Source organism: Nomascus leucogenys, chromosome 9 (genome assembly GCF_006542625.1).
Source record: "Nomascus leucogenys isolate Asia chromosome 9, Asia_NLE_v1, whole genome shotgun sequence".
In the NCBI taxonomy this organism is placed as follows: Eukaryota; Metazoa; Chordata; class Mammalia; order Primates; family Hylobatidae; genus Nomascus; species Nomascus leucogenys.
This window is the reverse complement of record NC_044389.1, coordinates 45,554,315-45,581,114: the sequence shown is the minus strand read 5'-3', so window position 1 is coordinate 45,581,114 and position 26,800 is coordinate 45,554,315. Positions and strand designations below refer to the sequence as shown.

Below are 26,800 nucleotides of genomic sequence, written 5' to 3'. Positions count from 1 at the left end.
TTGCACTCAGTCCATCCTGCCACCCTGTGAAGAAGGTGCCTGCTTCTCCTTTGCCTTCTACCATGATTATAAGTTTCCTGAGGCCTCCCCAGCCATGCAGAACTGTGAGTCAATGAAATCTTTTTCTTTTATAAATTACCCAGTAATTTCTTCATAGCAGTGTGAGAACAAACTAATACGGTAAATTGGTACCGAGGTAATGCGGTGCAGCATAAAGAAACCTGAAAATGTGGAAACAACTTTGCAACTGGGTAACACACAGGGACTGCAACAGTTTGGGAGGCTCAAAAAACTGCGGGAAAGTTTGGAACTTCCTAGAGACTTGTTGAATGGCTTTGACCAAAATGCTAATAGTGATATGGACAATGAAGTCCAGGCTGAGGTGGTCTCAGATGGAGATGAGGAACTTGTTGATCACTCTTGCTTTGCTTTAGCAAAGAGACTGGTAGCATTTTGTCCCTGCCTTAGAGATTTGTGGAACTTTGAACTTGAGAGAGATGATTTAGGGTATCTGGTGGAAGAAATTTCTAAGCAACGAAGCATTCAAAAGGAAGCAGAGCATAAAAGTTTGGAAAATTTGCAGCCTGATAATGCAGTAGAAAAGAAAATCCTATTTTCTGGGGAGAAATTCAAGCCCGCTCCAGAAATTTGGAAAAGTAACAAGGAACTGAGTGTTAATCACCAAGACAATGGGGAAAATGTCTCCAGGGCATGCCAGAGACCTTGGGGCAGCCCCTCCTGTCTCAGGCCCAGAGGCCTAGGAGGAAAAAATGGTTTTCTGGGCCCAGGGCCCCTCTGCTCTGTGCAGCCTTGGGACATGATGCCCTGCATGCCAGCTGCTTCAGCTCTAGCTATGGCTAAAAGGGGCCAAGATACAGCTCAAGCCATTGCTTCAGAGGGTGCAAGTCCCAAGCCTTGGCAGCTTCCGTATTGTGTTGAGCCTGTGAGTATACAGAAGTCAACAATGGAGGTTTGGGAACCTCTGCCTAGATTTCAGAGGATGTATGGAAATGCCTGGATGTCCAGGCAGAAGTTTGCTGCAGGGGCCAAGCTCTCATGGAGCACCTCTGCTAGAGCAGTGCAGAAGGGAAATGTAGGAGCCCCCACACAGAGTCTCCACTGGGGCACTGCTTAGTGGAGGTGTGAGAAGAGGGCCACTGTCCTCCAGACTTCAGAATGGTAGATCCACTGACAGCTTGTACCATGTGCCTGCAAAAGCCACACACATTCAACGCCAGCCTGTAAAAGCAGCCAGGAGAGGGGCTGTACCCTGCAAAGCCACAGGGGCAGAGCTGCCCAAGGCCATGGGAGCTCACCTCTTGCTTGCATTAGTGTGACCTGGATGTGAGACATAGAGTAAAAAGAGATCATTCTGGATCTTTGAGGTTTAATGACTGCCTTATTGGATTTTGGACTTGAATGGGGCCTGTAGTCCCTTAATTTTGGCCAATTTCTCCCATTTGGAATGGGCGTATTTACCCAATGCCTGTATCTTCCTTCTATCTAGGAAGTAACTAACTTGCTTTTGATTTTACAGGCTCATAGGCAGAAGGGACATGCTTTGTCTCAGAGATTTTTGGGTTAATGCTGGAATGAGTTAAAACTTTGGGGGGGACTATTGGAAAGGCATGACTGTGTTTTGAAATGTGAGGACATGAGATTTGAGAGGGGCTGGGGTGGAATGACATAGTTTGGCTCTGTGTCCCCACCCAAAATCTTATCTTGAGTTGTAATCCCCATAATCCCCTTGTGTCAAGGGCTGGACCAGACGAAGGTAATCAAATCATGAGGGCAGTTTTCTCCATGCTGTTCTCATGACAGTGAGTGAGTCTGATAAGATCTGTTGGTTTTATAAGCATCTGGCATTTACTCTGCTTGCACTCACTCTGTCCTGCTTCCCTGTGAAGAAGGTGCCCGCTTCTTCCCTTTCCTTTACAAATTATCCAGTCTTGGCCATTTCTTCATAGCAGTGTGAAAACAGACTAATACAATGACCAAGGGAGAAAGACAAAGCAGCACGGAGTATTTGAAGGTGTGTCATTAAACATAAGCACTCATGATTCAAAGAATGGGACATGTGTTTTGTCTTCCAGAAGCTCCATTTGGTGAAGGAGACAGACACATGAAAAACAAGTGATGAGTCTCATGTGATGTGGCAGGAAGGATTGGGTACTAGACGACCCCAGTAAAGATAAAATGGGAGTACAGGAGAGAAAGGTTTTTTTATTCCTTAGAGAGCAGAACGCTAATAGATGGATCAAAGCTACAGGGGGGCAGATTTTTACTCATTGTAAGGAAGGATTCTCTAATAATTTAAGTAATCCAGCATTAGAGGGCACGTCTCTTGGAAATAAGTGGGAGGCTATCTTTGCTTTCCACTAATCAAAAAGATGCTGGATGAATTTATTAGAATCTGCACCAGGTAGGAGTTGGATTCGGTGATCTCTAGCTTATCTTTAGAAACTCAAACTTTGTAAGACAACTTTTTGTTGACCAAAAGCTTCCTTTCATTGGATTCATCCTATAAGAGGCCACAGGGTAGATTTCATGTTATAATGAAAACCACCACCACTACCATCACAACAACAATAGAAAAATGAGAATATCTTACTGAAAAGGAGAGTCATTATTTCCATGGGCATTGCTATTCCCATTAAATAGTTCCTATTGTCTATAGACAGAATGCATGATCCCAAACCAGGATAATAGATACAGAAAAAGTCCAAGAAAACGTAATTTCTGAGCAAATAGTGGACTCCATTACTTGTGAAAAGGGGGATGCTGGAATGCAGCTTGCATAGAAGGTGGCTGTGATAGGATTTACTCCAAAGTGCTAAGCTAAGATTTCCTTTGAGGCTGTTGCCTTTAAGCTGCATGACTCACCGGCAAAATTCACAAAACAAAAATGTGATCACTGAGGATTATGCTGCCATTGCTGGTAACACGCTGGCAATGATCGTAACAGGACTTGCCAAGCACACGTTGACCCTGTGAGTCACATTGGTTCCCATGGAGATTAACACCATCAGCAGTGGGGGCAACAGCCCAGAAGTGTGATTGGTGTTAGACAGAGAAGAGCAAAATGGCAGTATGATCCTCTAGAAATGCAGCAATTGGAATGAAAAAGGAGCATGGGCTGGCATAACTTGGGAGAGAAAATGACTTGTAATGGCATAGCAACCTACTTCTCTTCCTGCAAATGGCTGGGGAAAAAGTGTGCTTCCTGGCAGATAGGCTACAATCTACTGTTATTTATCTGGCTATTTCCAGAAAGTTCTCTTCTTATCCTAGATAGCTTATCTCTTCAAAGGAGTCTGTCCAAGGTGAACTCACCACGGGCCAAGAGGTCCTGCCTCTGGGACTGCACGTCTGATTAACATGTTGGGGCTTAGGGGTGGGAAGGGCACAGTTTACTTAGATATATCTTGCTAGGTTTAAATTTTCTTTCTGGATACAAATGTTTTTTACTTTTATTACAAAACCCACATGACTTCAATTTCACAATTTATGTAGTTATTTCATGTATTTTAATAGGGCAATTGGGTTTCTGATAATTATAGTCTATTTTTCCTTTGGAAGTTGTCATGGGAGCATGTGCTGGGCTGATGCCCCACCCCCTCTTGTCCTTTGCAACCAGGTCTACTTGCACACTTTTATGCAGGCTGCCGCAGCCTTGTGTATGAGTTGATCCCTCTGGTGCCTGACTTGCCAGCCCTCTCCCATACAGAGAGAGGAAAAAGTCTGAAGACACACATATTTCCCAAATTCAGTATCTTGAGTAGCTGAATCATGCCCAGCTCAGATGAATCAGGGTATTTAAGGTGAGCTGTACTTTTTCTTGTCTCTTTTGTATCTGCAGTTGTGGAAAATGCCTGTTAGTTGCTGAATGGTCAAACAGATGTAAGAAGAATAACTGGTTCCTAGCAAAATCAGATTAAACTGCCTCAAAAGTAACCAAGCGAAAATGACAACATGTCACCCTGGAAAAAAAGGAAGATAATGGCTTTCAAAGGAATGAGAAAGCACTTTTCGAGAAAATTAGAGTTAATAAGATATCTGAAGATGAAAAACATGCCATCATCCTTCTAAATGTTAGTTGTTGATGACTGTTCCGTCTAGTGGGAGATGCCACTTGGCATAGAGAAAAATGCACTGGGCTGTTCATAACCACGGTCTCACCTGTACCATTGACTGTTGGTGAGGTGTTGGGTACATGTTCCAAGTTCACTGAGCCTCGGTTTACTCATCTGTAAAATAAGCACTTTTACTCACACAGTCTCAGAGCACTGAACACTGTGCCTGAAAGGGAGGACACTCAGTGTGTGGTAGAGAAGATGATGATGGTGATGTTGAGGGTGACCACAATGATGATGACAATGTGACGATGACATAATGAGCCATCACATTAGTAAGCGTTTTCTAGAGAAACAGAGCCAATAGAATATCCTAAGATATGCAGTTGGCAAGCTGGAGACCCAAGAAGAGCCAATATTTCAGTTTGAGTCTGAAGGCAGGAAAAGACTGATGTCCCATCTCAAAGCAGTCAGGCAGAGGGAGTTCCCTCTTGTTCTCACTCAAGGAAGGGTGAGTCGTTGTGTTCTACTCAGTCTTTTGACCTACTGGATGAGGCCTGCCACATTTAGGAATGCAATCTGCTTCACTGAGTCTCTCAATTCAAATATTAATTTCATTGAGAAACACCCTTATAGACACATTTAGAATAACGTTTGGCCAAGTATCTGAGAATTTTGTGACCCAGTAAGTCAACACATAAAATTAACTACCACAATTATGATCATCACATCAAGGGATCTTGCCCTTTAGTTCCAAATTCGGTGATTCTAAAAAGGGTGCTTTTTTTGTAAAGCAGTTTTCAAAAACTTGCTTTTTGTAAAGGTTCTGCCTTATAGGAAGCTCAGAGTTTTGCATTCTTTTGCTTGGGGAAGCAATTTGAAAACGGAATCTTACGCTTTCGGAACATGCTTTTCGAAATCCTGTTTTCTCGTGATCCACCCGCCTCGAGATAGCGCCCCTGCAGTCCAGCCTGGGCGAAAGAGCGAGACTCCGTCTCAAAAAAAAAAAAAAAAAAAAAAAAATCCTGTTTTCTGACCTCTTGCTTAATGACACCCAATCTCACGGTGCTACATTGTGTATATCAGAGAAGCAGCCTAGCCTAGTGCCTAAGAGCTCAAGGACACTGTTAAATTCTTGCTTTGCCACGTACCAACTTGTGTAACTTTGGGCAAGTCGCTCTGTTTCAGTTTCCTCACCTGTAAAACGGGATGGAAATAGTGCCCATCTTATAGGATTGTTGTGAGGATGACATATGTTAATGCATGTAAAGTACATAGACTAGCACCTACCTGGCACAGGGTACACACCCATTAACTATCGGATATTATATATACGACTGAAAAATTAAAGATCTACAGTGGTACCACATTTCAATCCTGTTCATTTATAAATTAATCTGTTGTGAAACTTACCAGAGAATATCTTTAATTGATGGTATTTTGTAGTTCGCACTCAGCTTCGGGATTTGTTCTCGAAAAGCATTTGTGTGTGTGTGTGTGTGTGTGTGTGTGTGTGTGTGTGTGTGTGTGTGTAAAAGCCTCTGCTAATGAACGTTGAGGCAGTGCATCTGCCCACCAGATGGCGCAGTGCTCCCGCTGTTGGGAGGCTCAGCTATGCTGAGGGAGGCAGGGAATTTTGATCAGCTTCTGAAGAATCACCTCATCTCTCCCTGCAGAGAGCACAGAGCACAAGACTTCACGTTATGTCAAGTATATGTCGCTAGTTCTTGTTTGTGATTTTGTAGGAACTCGTAGGCTATAACATTATTTTTTGCAAGAAATTTGTATTATAGAAAAATGATTCATAAATTAAATAAATTAAAATGGTCATATGTACGTATGTATGTATATACACACACAGATATAAACATGTGCACAGGACTAACATAGTCTTTCTCTCTGCAGCATCTCTTGCAAAAGCCCAGCTCCTAGACAGCAGCAGCCTTCCCAGACTGTATCACATTGCCTCGGGGATGGAGAGACTTACACGGCACTAACAGAACTCAAATGGCAGAGCTCAGCTTTCTGGTAAGAGCAGGTCCTGGCTCCTTCTTTACGTGAAGACCTGTCCAATACTGCTTGCTGTCTCCTCCTGTGCCATCTGAAATCTGTGCCTCAAGCTGACCAGCAGCCTTCTAAATCTCTTTATTCTAAATTTGGCACAACCTTATTTCATCTGTGACTTTTGGAGTCTTCTGCTGCATTACCCCATGATCCAACCTGGAGCTGGGAGCTGTTTCACTGACTTACCAGCTCTCATCATAAAGAACCTTTTTTAGTCCCCAAAGAGTCTGAACAACAGACCTCCTCCACACGGAAATGGTGAATTGATCACACTGAAAACTATTTTGAAGTCAAGCAAGGCCAGCTTATGTCGCTGTCCTGCAGCAGAGAATGACTTTCACTTGCTCACTTTCACACTTGCAACCTTCCATTTTCCACAAATTGTCACTGTGATCTGTTAGAAATATGAATTATGTCATTTCGCTCTTCTCCCTAAAACTCTTCATAGATTGCACATTCTTTATTCCTAACATCTTTTGTACACTCATTTCAGAGTACTAATGGCGTTTGTAATACTACTACTTGCTTATTTATTTTATATCTTCTCGCCTAGAGTGTAGGCTCTAAGAGTGGGAACTTTGTTGCTCTTGTTCTCCGAAGTGTCCCTTTGAGCTAATGGAAAGTTAAATATAGGAGACAATAAATAATTATGGAACCACACTGTTCTTTCAGCTGCCTGCCACTTTTCTTGACGTAGAACCCCCAAAGTCCATATCCAAAGAAAATTACAAAGTGATGATAATGAAAAACAAAGAACAATGATCATTTACTGGGCACATACTATACACCAGGCATTTCATGCACAATAACTCTATTTCTTGGATTTCCAAGTGTGCTATTATCATTTCAGTTTTATAAATAAGGAACTTAAGGTGAAGTAATTGATCAGAAGGTACGTGGAGCTGGGATAAAACCCACATCTCTTTGGTCTCTGAGTTGATACTTTTTCTATCATTCTAGGCTCTGTCTTTATCACACTCTCCTTACCTTTTCCCCTGACTCTGAAGATGTTATTAATGTTTATAACATGGAATATAGTGACATTAGATAAATGTAGAATATATCTGCATAATTTCTATCCTGACTCTAGACACAGACATATCAGAAAAAAAGCTCTTTTTAAAAAATTAATAAAGCTACTATGTTGCTCTCAAAAAATCTTTCAAACTGTACAATAGCTTGTAGGCTGGTCTAGGGGCAAGCCCCTAGGGTCCAGAAGGAAGTTTCATGCAGTCTAAAGCTTCAGATAGATCCCTGATGTCACCCTCATTTCATCTGCGTTCTGGAAATAGAGAAGACTGAACGTAAAACAAATCAAAATTTATTTATTTATTTATTTGTTTATTTGTTTGTTTGTTTATTTTTTTGAGACTGAGTTTTGCTCTTATTGCCCAGGCTGGAGTGCAATGGCACAAGCTTGGTTCACTGCAACCTCTGCCTCCCGGGTTCAAGCGATTCTCCTGCCTCAGCCTCCTGAGTAGCTGGGATTACAGGCGCCCACCACCATGCTGGTCTGACTTTTTTTTTGGTATTTTTTAGTAGAGACACGGTTTCACCATGTTGGCCAGGCTGGTCTCGAACTCCTGACTTCAGGTGATCCACCTGCCTTGGCCTCCCAAAGTGCTGGGATTACAGGCTTGAGCCACCACACTTGGCCAAATTGATCTTTCTTTCTTTCTTTCTTTCTTTCTTTCTTTCTTTCTTTCTTTCTTTCTTTCTTTCTTTCTTCTTTCTTTCTTTTTCCTTCCTTCCTTCCTTCCTTCCTTCCTTCCTTCCTTCCTTCCATCCTTCCTTCTTTCTTTCCTTCTATCTCTTTCTTTTTTTTTTTTTTTTTTGACAGAGCCTCCCTCTGTTGCCCAGACTGGAGTGCAGTGGCATGACCTTGGCTCACTGCAACCTCCGCCGCCTGGGTTCAAGCTATTCTCTTGCCTCAGCCTCCCGAGTAGCTGGAACTACAGGCGCATACCACCACGCCTGGCTAATTTTTGTATTTTTTTAGTAGAGACAGGGTTTCACCATGTTGGCCAGGCTGGTTTCAAACTCCTGACCTCATGATTCGCCCTCCTTAGCCTCCCAAAGTGCTGGGATCACAGGAGTGAGCCACCACGCCTGGCCTGATGTTTTCTTAAGAAATGAGAGACACCAAGGCACAAGCATTCCTGTTTTGATGACCTGTTGAAAAGGTACAATTGCCCCAAGTGGAGAGAGTGACTTTCCTCCTACAATCTCTACTAGTACTTTAATAATGCAAAAATGCAGGGGGAGCAGCACACTAGTTGAAGAGCAACTAGAAGCCAGGAGGAAAGGCAAGGGAGACTACCGACAGTGATGATGCCCAGCCTATGTGGCAGCACACAATGAAAGTCTAGTGCCCAGCAAAGATGGCAGTACTGGGCAGATACAGAAGCTGTCAGCAGGCCTGGCAGCTTTCTCTTCAGGATCCATGCCTAGCAGAAGGGACAGTGGTATCTGGCAGATGCAAAAGGCATCCGACCAACGGGCTTTGTGGATGTGCAATCTTTTGGCATATGTTTCAGTGAGCTGATTTTCCATTTGGTCTCACATACCTTTCTTTTATCTTTGCTGTGATGTCTTTGATTTATTTACATTTTTATATGTAACTGCATTCATTCTTGCTGGTTGATTCAAATCCTTGGAAGTGGAGTGGAGTGAGTGAGTTTGGAGTTACATCCCCTCCAAGAGGCATGGAGATAGCCTTGGCGACCTGGAGGTAAAGATGGAGAGATTTTGTCAGGGCTGGGTTCTGTATTAACTGATGAATGGTGGGATGATTACTGAGGATGTGACACAATTTGCACTCACAGGCTGCTTAAGCTTGTTTTAGGGCACAAATAATACTTCTACCTTATCAGATAGTCGTGAGGACTGAATAAGACCGCATGTATGAAGTGTTTGCTCAGTGCCTGGTATATGGTAGGTGATCAAAAGGGTTAACCTCCTTCCCCTTCCTTATTGTATTCTCATGGAATTGTAGACTTCCTTAATGCATTGTACCATTGCAGCATTCCTATCTAAAAGGTACTTTTAAGGAAGAGCATAATTATTTGAATAGTCCATTAAGAACATCAAAATAGAAATCCACCTGGATATTTTCTACACTGGAATAAACCAGGATAATACTATTGCAGAATATTTGTACCAGGGACTGTTCTGAATTCTTTACATACATAAAGTACTTAATCCTATTAGGTGTGCACCTTTACTATCTTGGTTTTACAGATGAGGAATACAGGTGCCAAAAGGTTACATAACTTTTCCAAGGTCACACAGTTGGCTAGTGGCAGAGCTAGAATTCATATCCAGGCAGGAACACGCATGCATAACCCCTGTGTTTGCTGCATGGGTATGTTTAGGTAATAAAGCAAATATTGACTGAATGCTTTCTACCAGGAAGACACTATGTGGCATGCTGCAAGCTGCCTTGCTAAGCCCCAGGGGGCACCACTCACCATAGTCTAGTTAAATGCAGTGCACAGCAACCCTAGAGCACACCAAGATGTGATCCTTTGCCTGAAATCAGTCAGTCTGTAAAGCTGCCATTATGGAGAGCAAAAAATGTAGGAGCAGAGAGGACTGAAAGATTAATTTTGAGTCTTTTATCTACTTAAAAAGCACAGAGTTACGGGATAAGTTTGTAGGTAAATGTTTCAAACTCACAGATTTCTCTTTACGGGTGTCAGCAGGAGACATGTCCCTAAGAGTTTAGTGCCTGGAAGCATTGCTTTCTCGGGAAACAGGTATTATTTTATTTTACAGAGAATGTGTCTCCTATAATACATTAAATAATACTTTTTTGGATTCATAGAAACTCAGAACCACATTAAGATTCCTATTTTTATAACTGTGTGCAATCTCTTGGCATATGTTTCAGTGAACTGATTTTCCATTTGGTCTCACATACCTTTCTTTTATCTTTGCTGTGATTTCTTTGATCTATTTACATTTTTATCTATAACTGCATTCATTCTTGCTGGTTGATTCAAATCCTTGAAAGTGGAGTGGAGTGAGTGAGTTTGGAGTTACATCCCCTCCGAACAGGTATCAGGTAGGCTTTTGTGTGTAGTTCCCATTCACAGTACGGAATGACCAGGTACAACAAACTGTGCACCAGTCAATGTTTGATGTAAATGTTTCCTGGCTATTTTGGAAGGAAGAATATTTTTTCTGCTCTTTGTAGGGGAAGTGTTATTGTTCTTGTGGTTGATTGATTGATTGCATGATGACAATCCAGCTGTAAAGACCATCATTTTGACACATTTAATATTACTTTTGGTCCACTGAGGGCTGGCTTGATTTTGAAAACAAAGAGCTGAAAGGGAAAGTCTACTTTTGATAGGGCAGCCATGGAAGTTTTTACAACAAGAAAGCAGGTGGTACTATTGGAGTAAAGATCAAGACAACAGCACACAATTCCCCCAGGTCTACTCTGTTCTCTTTACGTGCCGTGAGACACCACATTTAACATCTGCCAGGCTTGGGACTTGGTATCTATTTCCACTGGAGAGGAAAGAAAAATACAGGAAAATGTTCCAGGAGATTTCCGTCTTGCTTAGTCTTTATTACAACCTTAAAAGATAATCATTTCTAATATTTTAGTCAATAATATAGAGATAGTAAAGCTTTGGTGAGATTAAGGAAGGTGCCCAAGGTCACAGAAAAGTTGGGATTAGAAATTGGATAGGTATGGCCTCAAACGGGATCAGCAAGCTCCTGTTAACATGCAGTATAGTACTTGCCTAATAGCAAAACAAAATCACTTGCTACAAGATCTTTGCTTATTGAAGCTATGAACAAAGAGGGGAATCACAGTACTTTTAGGGAGAAAAAGTGCCTCTGTAGTCCTGTCTGCTGGTGTAGTTCGTGTACAGAAAGACAGCAAATCTCCTTGAATGCTGAACTGCTTGTCAGCCTCGAAAGGGTCTTTGAGGTGGCTTGTATATTGATTGACTGAGGTTGCATGTATGGTGTGTTGTCATCAAAAGGCAAGGTACCAACAGGCCACAGCCGCCATTAGTGCTGCCAGAGGACTGCCTATTCAGACAAGGAAAATAATCCATTGCTTGTCGCAGAGGAAAATGCCTTTGCTCTGTGCTGCCTTCTTCTGACTGGGTTAGGAACCTGTCAATCCAGAAGATAATATAACGTGACTTTGTTTTTCTGATCTGGTGTTATTATTTCAGTGATTTAGGGCACTGTACATTTAAAAAAAAATCCACAGTGTGCAAAAAGTATATAGTTTTATTTTCTAAAGATGAATCACAGATACTGCTGTTCCTCTGAGAAAGCAGAAGGCTTAACTGCTATCATTGACCTTGGCCTTTCAGAATCCTCTGTGGCCATTGTGGAGAAAAGAGAGCCAGCATCATCTGTTCTAGATTAGAATAGTGTCTGCAAGTCTTAGAGGGCACCTTGATGCTTTGGCGGTCTCAATTCGCCACATGGGGTGAGAGAAACCACTGTATGTCATGGGGACAGGGACTAGATAAACAATGCAAACAGTGTGTTTACAGATATGCAAATAAGCATGCAAATTAGACTCCTGTCGGCTTCATTTAGAATGTAATTTAAAATTAATTAAAAATTAAGAGGTAAATTAGATGCTGACATTCAACACCATATGGGAAAATATACGTATTTATCAGAATGGCATATATGTATAATGCACGGGTGGGAGCTGATTGTGATGTGTGCAAAACTCCTCCATTTTGCTATTGCATAAGATCAATGTGGGGTTGCCCAATATGTTGCAAGAATTATTTTTTAGCACTCTACGAATTAAAATTCACTCTAATTTAAGGATTAAGTGAATATATTTCATGTGCATTAAATTCTCTGCAAACTTATACTAGCAGACATAGAGTTTCACAATTGGAAAGTGAAATGATAAATCAGGTACAGTTTACCTCCATATGCTGTAAAATATTTGTGAAACTCATTTTTCTCAAATGGGGTCATTGAGCACATTCACCCTGGCAGGCCTTTTGCATATTGTTAATGTGCGATCTATACTTGGAAAGTAATGATTTCCCTCTCAGCCACTGAGGAGTTCTAGGTGATTAATGAGTTAATGGCTGCATCCACACAAGGCCAAAACAACTCATTGAAAAGTGAAAAATTCAATCACTCCACTGACTGTTTTGTCTACAAAGCAACCAAACTACCTCTGTGATTGATTTTCTTTTCACTGAATTGATTGCTATTTTTTGGCAACTTTGTCGAATTAACCAATTGTTTGATCCAATCAGAGTGCAGACCTTCTGTGAATGCAGCAAAACATTTTTATACTAACCTTTCTCCCATCCCTGAAGATACACATAGGCAAGGAATCAACATATATATACAGCACCTGTGTAAGAAAATTAGAATTATTCCATACTTTGGCTATCTTGTATAAAATATTTAATTTTATTCAGAGGGACATAGTCCTTTTAAAATAGTGACAAGTAATGCAAAGGATCTTTTCTCATTTGATTTCAAAATCTTCAGAGACAAGGCTCTGAAATAAACCCAAATAAAGTGACCACAGAGTAGGCATATTATAGAGACAAAGGAAAACCAGCAACAATAATGAGACAAAAATAAAACAAAACCCCTGCAAAGACTGCAAGAGGTTTCAGAAAACAATGCAATGAATGAGCAAATTAGGAATTTTGAAGCACATTCTGAGAGCTAGAATGGCCAGTGTCAAAATTGGGAGATAGGTGTGGGAAGTAAAAGAAAGATTTAAGAAAAAATGTGTGTTCTTGGCTGATATATAGATGTACACACTGCCCTAATATAATTGAGCACTCTGGACAAAAATAGCTTCTTGTGCTCATTTATCTCTGTTAAATTTGATTGCTTTATTTTTAATAATGCTGGCACGCTCTGGCTAATGTGATGAAAAATATTATTCTTAAAATGTTAGAGTGGAGAGCAGGTTAAAGCACACCTGTTAAAGAGTCAATTAAAATTTGGAAAGGAAAGAAAGAAAGCTACATTGTTAGAAACTTTGCTTTTAATTCATCCTAATTCGATGGTACAGCAGGTGTACAAAGACGAAAGGAAAGTTCTCATTATTGTTTGCCTCAATTGAATACAAAGAGTCGTGTTTAAAAAGGATAGAAATTTATTGAAACAAATGGTATTAGAGTAGAAATGAGTTCTGCCATCACTTACTTCAAACCTTCTTAATTTATAGATGAGTCTTCTGAGGTTCAGAAGGGTGAGATGACACATTCAAGGTCACGTGGCTCATTTGTGTTGGAGTCAGAAGTTTCCAGATTTCTTGACTTTTAGTCCAAAGAGCAGTCCCTGTGCATGTGTCAGAGATGAACAAGCCAGGTAAAAATTTTAAAAGTTGAAAGGAAAAAGGGTGAATTCCTTTCAAGAATTGCATTTGAATAGAGACTGCAGTAGACAGAGGTTCTGATACTGAGACCTAAGACAGTTGAGGCCAGGTGAGAGTCCCCTTTCTGAGTTGCAAAATTTAATGTCACAAGGAGTTGCAAAATTGTGTCTAAATGGGCCTCCCAGGTTCCAGGAGAGCGGATGTTCCTGAAGAAGGTCTTCCTGGCTGATCTGAGATGTGACACAGAGGAATAAAGAGGGGAAGGATGAGATGAGCTTATGAGTTTGGAAACTGCATTGATGTTGAAGAGGGTCTCAAAGTCATGTAAGCAAATTTCCTTTTTTTGGGGAAAAAAGAATTTTAGTAGAGGATTTTTTTTTTAAAAATCTAGTTTTACAAGTACTATAGTGCCGAGGGTAAAGGTGAAGGCAGAGAAGAATTGAGCTCAGGTGAAGCCAGGCGATGTGGGAAACCTCAGACTGGGAATGGTTATGGTTGAATTTGTGATAGACGGAAGAGGAAAGGTCAGATGTGCATTTGACTAAATGCCTTTTGACAAAGCGTCCATATAACTCTGATTCTTCTCTTAGGAAAACTGACAGCTTGTCACTAGGCATTGCAATTCCATTGTGGCATGATGCATTCATATTCAGGAGACATGACAGAGGTGTTTGCCTACCATCAGCCTGAACCAATGGCAAATAAAACAAGGCAGGCATAGTTTTATTTAAAAGGAAGAGCTGCTTTTAATTAGAGAATTGAAAGAATAATATTTTTCATCAGATAATTTTCATGGGATCACAACATGGCTTATATATTGATAGGATAAAGAATCATTTAGTAAAGGCACAGTCGGCTGGGGAGGGGGCTAAAGATGGGGGCTGGTTTAGCACTTTAGTTGAGCTTTCTGTTCCAAAAAAAGAGTGAGAAGAGGTGGGACAGAAGAGAGAAAGAAGTGAGGTGGTCAGCGTGTATTTTTCCTTTTCTGTTTTTTTTGCCTAAGGGTAGGGAGTAGGAAGACATATAAGATGTACAGTGAGGATAATGGGTTTTTGTTTTGAGATTCTGGGAGGGGCCAACACTAACCATCATGGGATAGGCCCACATAGTTAAGAAGGGAGAGCAGTTGGTTGGAGAAGAGAATCTAGTTGGCACACTGAGGGTCTCTGGTTTCCTCTTAATGGGGATGCCTAGTCAAAACCAACAGGTCTGATGTGGCAGCTGCGGGACACCTAAGCCCCCTTCCCCCTCCACGCACCCCCACACTCACTGCCATCATCGTGAGAGAAGCAGGGTAAGAGGAAGGCTGTTCGAAAGAGCAATTTTATTCAGGAGAGACTGGGTACTCCCTAAAGTGGCTGTTTAAATTATTGGATCAAGCTAAATTTAAACCAGGTTAGACATTTAGTTAATTTATTTTTCTCTAACCAGCAGGTGGAAGTTCAGAGAAAGACAAGATTATAGACAAAATAAAGGCACTACATTTTCTCTGATAAAAAAAATCTCTTAACATTTTCATATCCTGTTGGTTTTCCAGGAGACATAGAAATACTTTGTAAGAAATAATCTCAAAATTGATGTGATGGATTAAAGATGAAAAAACATGCCTTGGAATACCTAATGGGAACATTAGTCTATTTCTACACCCAGATCAACATGACTGAATATAGCCTTCTTAAAAAAGCAGTTGAATTCAGCAAGGCAATTATTCTATTGCTCAATAAGACTTAATATTTGGATTGATTGAATTTCCTTTGCTTTTTATTTTGGAGTCTATGTTCATAGCCTCAATATAAGAGTGAAAATTTTCACACAGAAACAATACATAATCCAATAAAGAGCCAGATACAAGATATTCTTTTATTTGGAAATATTCAAGGGAGTGTTTAAGCAAGGGATGTCTTGTGATAGAGATAAGTACAGTCTAATTTGACAAATGTTGACAGTGCCCCATTAAGTGTGGGCACTTGATAGGCACTGAGATCCAGAGGGCATGAGGGGTGGAGGGGAGCACCCTGAGGAAACAGAAGTCATCGGGAATAATTCTGATTGAGGAAGTCAGGAGGGCTTCACAGAGTAGGAGACCTTTGAGCTGGGCCTTGAAGAAAGACTATGATTTACAGAGGGGAGATTTTTCACAGGAAGGGCATTTGAGCTGAAGAAATATGGACAAAGGAATATAAATGAATCAGTGCCCACTGGGCTTATAGTCAGCCCAACAGTCTGATGTACCTGGAGTGTAGGATGGGTATAAGGTGGGGTAGGGGAGGCGTGGCCAGGAAATAATGTTAGAAAGAATGACTGGGGCTGAGGAATAGAGGGACTCAAATGGCTTGTGATTTAAAAACAACAGTTTGGCCGGGCATGGTGTCTCACGCCTATAATACCAGCACTTTGGGAGGCTGAGGAGGGTGGATCAGGAGGTTAGGGGTTTGAGACCAGGCTGACCAACATGATGAAACCTCGTCTCTACTAAAAATACAAAAATTAGCCGGATGTGATGGCATGTACCTGTAATCCCAGCTATTCAGGAGGCTGAGGCAAGAGAATCACTTGAACCCAGGAGGCAGAGGTTGCAGTGAGCTGAGATCGTGCCGTTGCACTCCAGCCTGGGTGACAGAGCAAGACTCCATCTCAGAAAACAAAACGAAATAAAACAAAACAAAAAACTCTTTGTCTGGGGGGATTTAGAAAGAAGGCCAGCACAACCCACTTCATCTGACACTGCCTAGACTTGGGAGATGCTGGTGTCTCTGTGAGTGGGGCCAAATGTAAAGATTCAGAGCCTGTGATTCTTGTTCTGGGGCCTGCAGTGTAGAACAAGTAGCCCCAGGTTTGTGTTGCTTGTGTGACTGTTTTGATGGGCTCCACTGCCTGGACTGACTGGATCTCCTATGCGTTATCAAATTTGCCCGGGAGATGCATGTGAATTGCCATTCAGGGACCGTGGACAGCAGCCATTGGCTGGAGGATCAAAGGAAACAGAGGAAGACTCAGTAAAAAGACATGCGGTCAACAACAAGCCCTCCAATGCCCATATTGGATAGAGAATAGAGGTGGCAAAACCTCAAAATAACCATAAACCCTGTTTTATGTATGAGGTTCACACAAAGCAACAAACTCTTGCGGGTACATTGCAAAATCTCTCAGAGGACGGGTGTATTTAATTTGTTATTTGAGTGTAGCACCTGTGTTGGTTCATTCTTACACAAATTCCTGAGGTAATTAGTTTCACAGAATATTGCCAGGTTGGCACATCTCCCCTGCTCCCATCACTTTTGGGAATATTGGAACTAGAAGACAGGTATTCTTATCGCAGAGTTATATTAATAAATTTAATTAACATAAAACAACATTAATTCAGTGGCTGGCACCTGAGGCTGGAGAGCTCTCCCTTCCTTCACACCACCAAATTGCTGATCTTGTGAGTGTCTGCCAGCTAGCAGTTTTTTTAAAGCCAGAGTTATTGAGGTATAATTTACATCTAATAAAATTCCCTTGTTTAGGAGTATAGTTCCAAGAATGTTGACAAATATAGAGTTGTGTGATCACCACAGTAAGGACAGAGACTATTTCCATTATCCAAAAAGCCCCTCGTGTTCTTTTACAGTCAATCCTCTCCACTCCCGTCAGCTCCCGGAAGCAACTGATTCCTGTCAGCATAGTTTTGCCTTTTCCTTAATGTCATATGAATGAAAGCATGCCATATGTAGCCTTTTGATTGTGGTTTCTTCCACTAGGCATAATCTGCTTTTTGGATTCATCATGTTGTGGAATGGATCGTTTTGTTTCTTTTTATTGCTAAGTAGTTTCCCATTGTACAACATAATGTGATTGAATTTGTTTATTCACTTACCATTTGATAAACATTTGGGCTGTTTCCAGTATCTGGTGATTGGGATTAAAGTTGCTCTAAAAATTCACCTACAGGCTTTCATGTGTACATATGTGTCAAATTCTCTTGATGACCTAGAAGTCGGTCATACGGAAAAGGGTATGCTTAATTTAACAAGAACTTTCCAATTCTTTTTGAAAGAGGCTGCACCATTTTGCACTTGTACTAGCAATGTATAAGAGTTCCACTTGTTCTTCATTTTCTCCATCGCTGTATATTTTCAACTCTTTTTTTTTTTTTTGAGACAGAGTCTTGCTCCGTCGCCCAAGCTGGAGTGCTGTGGCTCCATCTCAGCTCACTGCAAACTCCGTCTACTGGGTTGACGCCATTCTCCTGCCTCAGCCTCCCGAGTAGCTGGGACTACAGGCGCCCGCCACCATGCCTGGCTAATTTTTTGTATTTTTAGTAAAGAGGGGGTTTCACTGCATTAGCCAGACGATCTCAATCTCCTGACCTCGTGATCCACCCGCCTCCGCCTCCCAAAGTGCTGGGATTATAGGTGTGGGCCACTGTGCCTTGCCCCAACATTTTTTATGTTATCCATGCTAACAGGTGTGTAGTGGCATCTCATTGTGGATTTAATTTGCATTTCCCTAATGAGAAATGATGTTGGACATATTTTCTTTTTTTTTTTTTAATTTTATTATACTTTAGGTTTTAGGGTACGTGTGCACAATGTGCAGGTTTGTTACATATGTATCCATGTGCCATGTTGATTTCCTGCACCCATTAACTCGTCATTTAGCATTAGGTATATCTCCTAATGCTGTCCCTCCCCCCTCCCGCCACCCCACAACAGTCCCCGGAGTGTGATGTTCCCCTTCCTGTGTCCATGAGTTCTCATTGTTCAATTCCCACCTATGAGTGAGAACATGCGGTGTTTGGTTTTTTGTCCTTGCCGTAGTTTACTGAGAATGATGTTATCCAGTTTCATCCATGTCCCTACAAAGGACACGAACTCATCATTTTTTATGGCTGCATAGTATTCCATGGTGTATATGTGCCACATTTTCTTAATCCAGTCTATCGTTGTTGGACATTTGGGTTGGTTCCAACTCTTTGCTATTGTGAATAGTGCCGCAATAAACATACATGTGCATGTATCTTTATAGCAGCATGATTTATAGTCCTTTGGGTATATACCCAGTAATGGGATGGCTGGGTCAAATGTTGGACATATTTTCATGTGCTTATTTGCCATTCACATTTTTTTTCTGTGGTTGAGGCATCTGTGGCATTGGTGAAAAAATAGGCATATAGATTAATGGAACAGAAGAGAGTTCAGAAACAGTCTACTCATATATGGGCAATCGATTTCCTACAAAGTACCATAGTAATTCAATAAAGAAAGGATAGTTTTCTCAACAAGTGTCATGGAGAGCATCGGACATTGGTATAAAAGAATGAACCCACTTATACCTAACACCATATACAAAAAATTAACCCCAAATATTTTATAGACCAAAAGGTAAAACCTAAAACTACAAATTGGAGAAGAAAACCCAAGAGAACATGTTTGTAATGGTGGGTTAAACAAAGCATTCATAGATAGGACATAAACAGCACGGACCATAAACAAGAAAGATTGGTGAATTAGACTTCCACAGACTTAGGAACTCTGACCTTTGAAAGACACCATTAAGAAAATGAAAAGACAAACCACAGGCTGGGAAAATATATTTGTGAAATACATATCTTACTAGGACTTACATGTAGAATACATAAAGCACTGTCAAAAGTCAATAAGAAGCTGGGCACAGTGGCTCACGCCTGTAATCTCAGCACTTTGGGAGGCTGAAGCTGGTGGATCATGAGGTCAAGAGATCGAGACGAACCCGGCCAACATGGTGAAACCCTGTCTCTACTAAAAATACAAAAAATTAGCCAGAGTGGCGGCGGGCGCCTGTAGTCCCAACTACTCGGGAGGCTGAGGCAGGAGAATTACTTGAACCCAGGAGGCGGAGGTTGCGGTGAGCTGAGATTGCACCACTTCACTCCAGCCTGGGGACAGAGCGAGATTCCATCTAAAAAAAAAAAAAAAAAAAAAAGGAAAAAGACAACCCAGTAAAAAATGGCCAATAGATTTGAACAGACCCTTCACCAACTAGCTTTTGAGGTTGAATGTGTGCCTTTTTTTCAGGCTTCCTGAGCATTGGTGCTGATGATCTTGAGCTGGATGTGTTCATTCTGCCCCACCCTCTGCTCTTGCAGACCCTGTGCATTGTCGCTGTCCACCTCTGCGTGCTGGCCTCCCCTCCTGCATGTTCCCAGCAAAGCACCTCTGTGCCTTCAAACACCAACTTTCCTGGACCACGTAACACCTCATCTTCACACAAACCACCCTCTTTCTCTCTCCTTCCTCCTTCTACCTTTTTTTTTATTTTTTCCTAACAGAAAGAGCATCAGTTTCAGCTCTAACAGCTTTGTCGTACTACATAAGAAAATCTTTTTTATACTGTGAAATTTTTAGTACAGCCAGGGGAACGTGAGGTCTAGCTTCAGTTTGGAGGGTGTTGAATGTCATGTACTCTGTAAGAGAGTAAAACTCTTCTAAAGTGCTCCCTTAAACTCTAACACTCAATGTTTCCCATTACTATACTTTCAGGCTTTATTTTTCTGTCGTGTCTCCAAGAGAAGAGTAAAGAGAAGAACTGGCAAAGACCTGTGAGGGGCTGCACGCTGCCACTCTGAGTGGCACAATGCCCAGCTTGTGGTTCACAGTGTGCTCTGTCTTGGTGAACATGCCTCCAGAGCTGGGTGGGACCGTTCCTGTGGTCCTCCTGCAGCCGGCTGGTGCAGGGAAGCAAGAGAGGTCTGAGGCTGAGCTGGGCCCCAGGGGCAAGTTGCTGTTGAACAGTTCCTGCTGCCATCCACCTTTCTAAGGCAGGAGAATGTTGGTTTTACACAGCTGGCAGATCTGACTCATAAAAATCACTTAACCAGGTATTTGCCCAGAATCCAGGTTGCTGCCTCAATTTTTTTTTTTTTTTTTTTTTTTGAGATGGGGTTTTGCTCTTGTTGCCCAGGCTGGAGTGCAATGGGCGATCTCGTCCCACTACAACCTCTGCCTCCCAGGTTCAAGCAATTCTCCTGCCTCAGCCTTCTGAGTAGCTGGGATTACAGGAGCCCGCCACCACACCTGGCTAAAATTTGTAATTTTAATAGAGACAGGGTTTTGCCATTTTGGCCAGGCTGGTCTCTAACTCCTGACCTCAGGTGATCAACCTGCTTTGGCTCCCAAAGTGCTGGGATTACAGGCATAAGCCACTGTGCCCAGCCACTGCCTCAATTTTTTTTTGTAAAGCAGAAGTAGCCTGGAGCTGTGATTCTCCTTCCTGGCAACTCCTCAGAGCAAAAGCCAAGAAAAGAGCCTTAGGGTTGACTGAACCATATTATGGGCTGGCAGATTAAAATAAGAAAACTTGGCTTTTTAAAAATATGTATTTCACACACGTTAGAGATGTGCGTGAGGGAGAGGAGGGCGTTGTGTGGGGCCCAGGTAAGGAAACAGACTTCCAAAGGACAACTCCTAAATCAGCCTTCAGTAGCTCATGAGCTTATCCACCGATGGTGGCTTATTGCACTTATGGATTTTCCTCCTCACCAATTAGAAATGTTCCAAAGATTCAGCTGGCTTGTCACTGACTGCAGCTCATTGTAGGAGCTCTTTGTTCTATGTTTAATTGCTGATTGCTTTTAGTACTGAATTTCAGATGGAGTCGGTGTGTGTGTCTGTGTGTGTGTACAAAGCTTTCATCTGAGAGCTTTATTTCTAGGGAATTTTGTGATTAAGCCTTGAACTATAAGATTTTAAACCCTTTTAGTAGAGGATCTTTCTTAAAAAATAAAAACTTGTCTTCTGCTAACAATCACCTTTCTGTTATCTGTTAAGTAAGAAAATGCAAAAAGATTCCATGACTTCAGTATGTCGAATTAAAGAAGAATCATACCAGCAATGACAAGTGTGAGGCGGGACTGTAGACCCTTTTGCCCTAACTCCAAGGACCCTCAACTGGGGTGAGCCCACAGGTTGTAGAAAACGGATGGGCTGGCGTGACGTTCTTATTTGATTTTATTCTTTTCTTTGCTCCATTTATTTCTTTTGGAGCACTTATACTGCTGGCTGAGAGTACAAAATGAACGTCATGGATCGTAACATGTCTTGGCTGGAAGGAATCTCAGGCGTCCTTCAGCCAGGCACCTCATTTTACGGATGAAGAAACTGAGTCCAACAGCGGGCAAGTACCTTGCCCAATTTCAGGCAGCAGATCTTGTGATGGAGCCAGGAGTGTTCCTATGCCTCTCAACTGCCACTTTCATATTTTTTCGTCTTTAGCTGGGTGGAGAATGGCTGCTTGTCTCCCTCATCGGAAAACGCATTGGATTCAGCTAACAGTTTGTATCAGTCTAATGCACCTATTCACAGATTCTTGTAGTGTTAGAAATCTTGTTTCTCAAGTTCAGTTTATTTAAAGTCGTATTTCAAAGGCTTTGCTTATGTGAGGAGGCAGCTTAAACAAGACTTTCTCCTGGTTTGTTGCTTCTTTCCTAATGTACTGGTGCCTGGGAGAATATTGCTCAAGGACAAGACCTTAGGCAGCGTCCACCTGAAAGCAGATGTGGCTTCTCATTCCTGATCTTTCATCCAAGGTCTGTCTCCAGAGTGCAACTTGCTGCCTTCCCAAGCAGCAGTTGTCATCCCCGGAGCACCCTGACGAGGGCAGCCTTTACTTTCTTGTGTTTTACTGTCGCTGGAAAAAGCTCTGGTCTTTACCTGGAATGGAATGGGCTTGTTTGTCACCTAAGTGCAAATGTCATTTTAGCACTTCCCTGGTCACAACACCCTTTCTGGCCTTTATAGAAAATGACATATTCCTGTGTTCTTTGTCTCCAACACATGCTTTGGAAAGGCACGGTCAGTTATTATGCTTTAAAAGGTTGGAGAGAAAATGCAGAGACTTGTAGGCCAAATACCAGGGAGCACAGAGAACACAAATCAGGCGATTGTGTCACCTGGGTCTCCTGGAAAGTAGAGAAAAGAAAGGATTGGCTCTGCGTCCTGTTGCTATTAACAAGCTTTCCACTGTCATTTCTCTTTCTGGGGTCAGAAGGATATTAAAACAAGATTGGGCACTCCCGCAGCCACTGGCTTCCTTGCTTCCATCTCTCTCACTTCCCTTTCCCCCCTGCCCCCAGCCTCTCTTCCCCCTGCCCTCTTGTCATCCTGGGTTGTGTGGCCCTAGCACTTAGGTCTCTTTATCAGCCCCTTGAGCTGTTCTTGGCATGGGTGCAGCAGCAGAGAGGTACTGCTGAAAGAGCGCCGAAATTGCTAGCAATAGCAGGTGCCAGGGAGGCATCGATCCGGCGGCATGTGACAACTTAGGAACGGAAGGTTAGAGCAATTTTATGGCCTATTACAGCATTGCCTTCTCACAAGGCAAAACCTATGACAAGTGGCTCCATCCTACTTGGGTCTCTGAGACACTGAAACTTGCTTTTAATTACAATAATTACTGCTCCCAGCCAGGCCTGGCCCACGGTGGCCAGAAATCCAGGGACATTCTTCATTAGCTGGTTTTCCCTCTTGGCATTTCCCCTTATTCTCATCCTACAGGACTTCTGTCCAACATCACACTTGGATAATACTGTTACTAAATAAACACTGACACAGCACATCCCAAGCCAAGCATGCCCTACATGCTGTACTCATGTTACCTTATTCAATTCTCACCTCTCAACACTCCTTTGAGAGAGGTAATATTATAAGCCTTGTTTTTTAAGATCAAGAAACTGAGACACAGAGAGGTTAAACAGTTTGCTCCAGGTCATGTAACTAGTGATTGGCAGAGCTGGGCTGAGCTTGGAACCCAGGAAGTCTGGCTCTCCTCCCTGTCTCTAAGCACCATATTCTGTTATCCCCATAGTCAGCAGTGAGCTCCCTTTCTATAAGCAGAGAGGAAAGTTTACCTTAAGAAAGTATAAGAATGTTGTGCTGCATTGGTTTCTCCAAGATGTTCTGTCTTGAGAGGGAAAATGAATTAAATGCAACAGATGGCAGTAACCATTGGCGTTATTAGCCTCCCCTTCCAGGAGGACCGCCCTGATTTGCTGGCTGTGTGCCATTGACTTGTGTGCCATCGGTCATCATGCACATTGTACTATTGGTTCCTCATCAAAAACAAAACTGCCCATCCTCATCTGCCTGTGGGAACTGCTGAAATGCTTCCAAGAACAAGGGCCTTATCTTTAAATCAATTTATTAAACAAATACTGATGGTATGTCTACTACATGCCAGCACTAGGCTTGGTTCTGGGGATATGGATATTCATAAGACATGGTTTTGCCATCTGGCACCACATGGTTTGGAGCAGGAGACAGATAAGTAAGGAGTAAGGTGACCAGGAGTTTGTCTCTTTGCACCCCAAGGCTGGGTTCAAGGAGATGGCTGCAAAGTTCTCGCAAGTTGGATGTGACCCAGAATCTTAGTAAATAGAACGGTAAGTTCTGGACTGGAGAAATTGCCATCTACGCCAAGGAAGCTGGCCTGAGATGTACTAAACTATACCTCATTATAAACTTCCAACAGCAAGGAGAGGAAGTTGTGACCCATATATGAACTGGCTGGATGAAGCTTTAATTTCAAAAGCATTTTCCACTGCTTATTTATCAATACCACCAGCAAACATCTCTAGGGAACAAGACCGTTATGCTCAAGTTTCATCAGGTTAACCTTGTAAATACATAGATCTGTCCCTTGGTTTGGAATCCTGACATTTCGAGGAACGTGCCTCTTGTTTTCCCATCATAGCTCACACACGCCACCAAGAAAGAAGAGAAGAAAGAAGATGACATCATTGGATGTGAACATGGAGGTGAAAGTGATGATGGTGGAAGAGAAGCAGAAGCCGTGAGAACTAAAATGCCAGAAAAGAGGAGCAGAGCAGGCAGGGCTGGCTGGGACTGTGACGGGAAACACTCCGGGGTGCCACATCCACCCTTGCTGCTGCCTAAATGCATATTGTTCTACCGTTTACACTGAAGCCTATTAGGAATGAACTATTATTATGCCCACTTCATAGATGAGCAAAGTGAAGCACAGAGTGGATGACTTTTCTTAGGGAACATAATAAGCAAGTGGTGGAACTAGGATTCGAACCTGGCAGTCGGTTTTCAGATCCTGGGCTTATAACCACCCAGCACTGCCTCTGCAAGTAAAGATGAGCTTTACAAGCTGCATAGTATGACAGTGACAGCAGTGAGACAAGCACAGGTAAATATGAGGATGCTTGGCTGAAAGTCAACTGAAACCATGAAATGGTTATGCTCAGTAGGGCTGGCTTCGTTTTTCTATCTGGGCAGTGGCTATGATTTAGCCTGCTCTTGGAAGGTTCAGTTTCAAATTCAACTGAGTGCCACAGATGGCCAACTGTTTGGGTGGCAGGCAGGAGGCTTGGATCCTGGTGAATGGGACTTGGCTGTGACCAGGTCCACTGGCCACAAGCATGTCAGTTGAGGATAACTCCCCCTTTTCAGGACAGAGGGGTCCACTGACAGAAAGTCCTCATGCACAAATCCTGCCAGGGCTGTCTGTCCAGGCAGGAAATGGACTTCAGTCCAGAGTTACACAGTGCTGGACTGAAGAGGGAGGGGGCTCTAGGGAAACCACAGGCTAATCAACACAGGAGGGGGAGGGGACATTTTCTTTCTAAGTGATTCAGTGAAGCTTGTCCCGACTTTTACTGCATTCCCTACTCCCCAGAGTATCTTTCCTCTGTGGTATAATAAGGTGCTGCAGTCATTTAGATGTCTTCTTCCTCCAATTGCCTGTGATTCCAAAGTAGCACACTGTACTTTATTCACCTTAACATTTCTGGAGCCTGAGATGGTGTCTGTCTAATTGTAGGGATTCGAAAGTACCAATTACATTAGTGGACAATTAAGGGATACATTTCTCTGTTAGTCCAAGAAGTGACATGTAAAGCAAAACACCACGGTGTATTATGAAGATGAACTTTGTATTTTTTTAGTAAACATTCTGCCTGGGTTCTTAGAGAGGAGAGAAGTAGGTGTGAGAAGAAGTGTAGACTATTATACATGCGGCATGCATCCTGCACGTGCGTGCGCGCACACACACACACACACACACAGTTGTATTCATCATGTTTATTCCTATGCTGTTTTGGAATCTGGAAGGGAGACTGTCACATCAGGTGATTGTGCTTTTGAGTGTTCTCCAATTCAAGAAGCCTGCCATGCTTACAGTTTGCATAATACCTTGTTCATTAAGACCCATAAATTAGCACTGTTTTAATTGATTCCCTAGAGGCAGTAAATAAAATGACACAAAATGACATCAAAAGGGGAGAAATGACACTAAATAAGTGTTTGTCTTCTTCCCCTTAATGCCTACTTTCTCCCTCTCTATATTGTGTGAGGTCTGACAACTCTTGCCCTCATGCACTCCTTGGCCTGGCCTTTATTCATTCAAGAAAGGACCAATACCCTGAACAGTTTCTAGGGCTCAGAGGGAGCCTCACCTCCGTTGTTTTGTCTCATGAGTTGCCAGGGCAGGCCGGGCATGCAAAAGGAGTAGGTATAATCAGATCGCAAACTAGGGGTGGCAATTTTGCTAATTATGGAAACACCTCTAGTTGTGAAGTCAAAGTCTCTATCCCTTATTAAAGCAATTTTAGCCATTACGTGCAGGTGTTATTAGAGTTACCCTAGCTCACCGGTCTCTGGCCATAAACCAGGATGCTTTGGGAATGGCAAGGAAGCTCATGTTTACTGAGGGCTGACTGGGCACAATCATGCTTTAGGGGTTTACACATGCAATCTTGCTCTATAATCTTGATAAATTGATATTGATTTCTCTATTTCTCCAAATGAAAACACAGAGATTCAGAGAAATTAGTTATCTTACTCTAGATCACAGAGCTTGCAAGTAAATGGAGTTATCTTTAAACCCCTGTATTTGTAGCTGCGATGTGTGTGTTCTTTCTCAAAAATTATGTTGTCAGAATAACTTCTGTGATTTGACCACAGGAGAACCAAAAGGGCTAGAGCTGCTCCTTAAATAGTTCCCCCTGTCTGCCTACTGATGCATGACTTCCACAAAAAAATTGATGATGCGCATGAATAATTCAGCATTTATGTAAATCTGTGTGTCACCTCGCAGCAGTATTTGCATTCAAAGGGAACCCTAATTGTGGAATAAAAATATTTGTCCCATATTTTAATGTTTTGTTTGCTGTTCTATCCCCAGTGCCTAGAACTGTGCCTGTCACATGGTAGAGGCTCAATACATCTTTACTGAATAAAGTAAAGCACTGTCAGTCATTATGGATATTATGGAAAAAATTTTGGTAATAGAGGAATGTAGAATTTAGGCGTCTTGTTTCCTGGAACCCTTGAAA

General features: G+C 42.2%; 1 long non-coding RNA gene across 1 annotated transcript in view; it reads left to right on the top strand.

Annotated features, from left to right (window-relative positions):
• Window positions 1-4,437: 4,437 nt before the first annotated feature.
• The window catches only part of LOC105738227, a 41,136-nt gene continuing 18,773 nt past the window's right edge, over window positions 4,438-26,800 (top strand). Inside the window, exons 1-4 of the long non-coding RNA XR_001113986.2 lie at window positions 4,438-4,584; window positions 5,653-5,783; window positions 5,979-6,101; window positions 13,339-13,481. This is a non-coding gene — a long non-coding RNA (uncharacterized LOC105738227). The remainder of the gene's footprint in view (window positions 4,585-5,652; window positions 5,784-5,978; window positions 6,102-13,338; window positions 13,482-26,800) is intronic.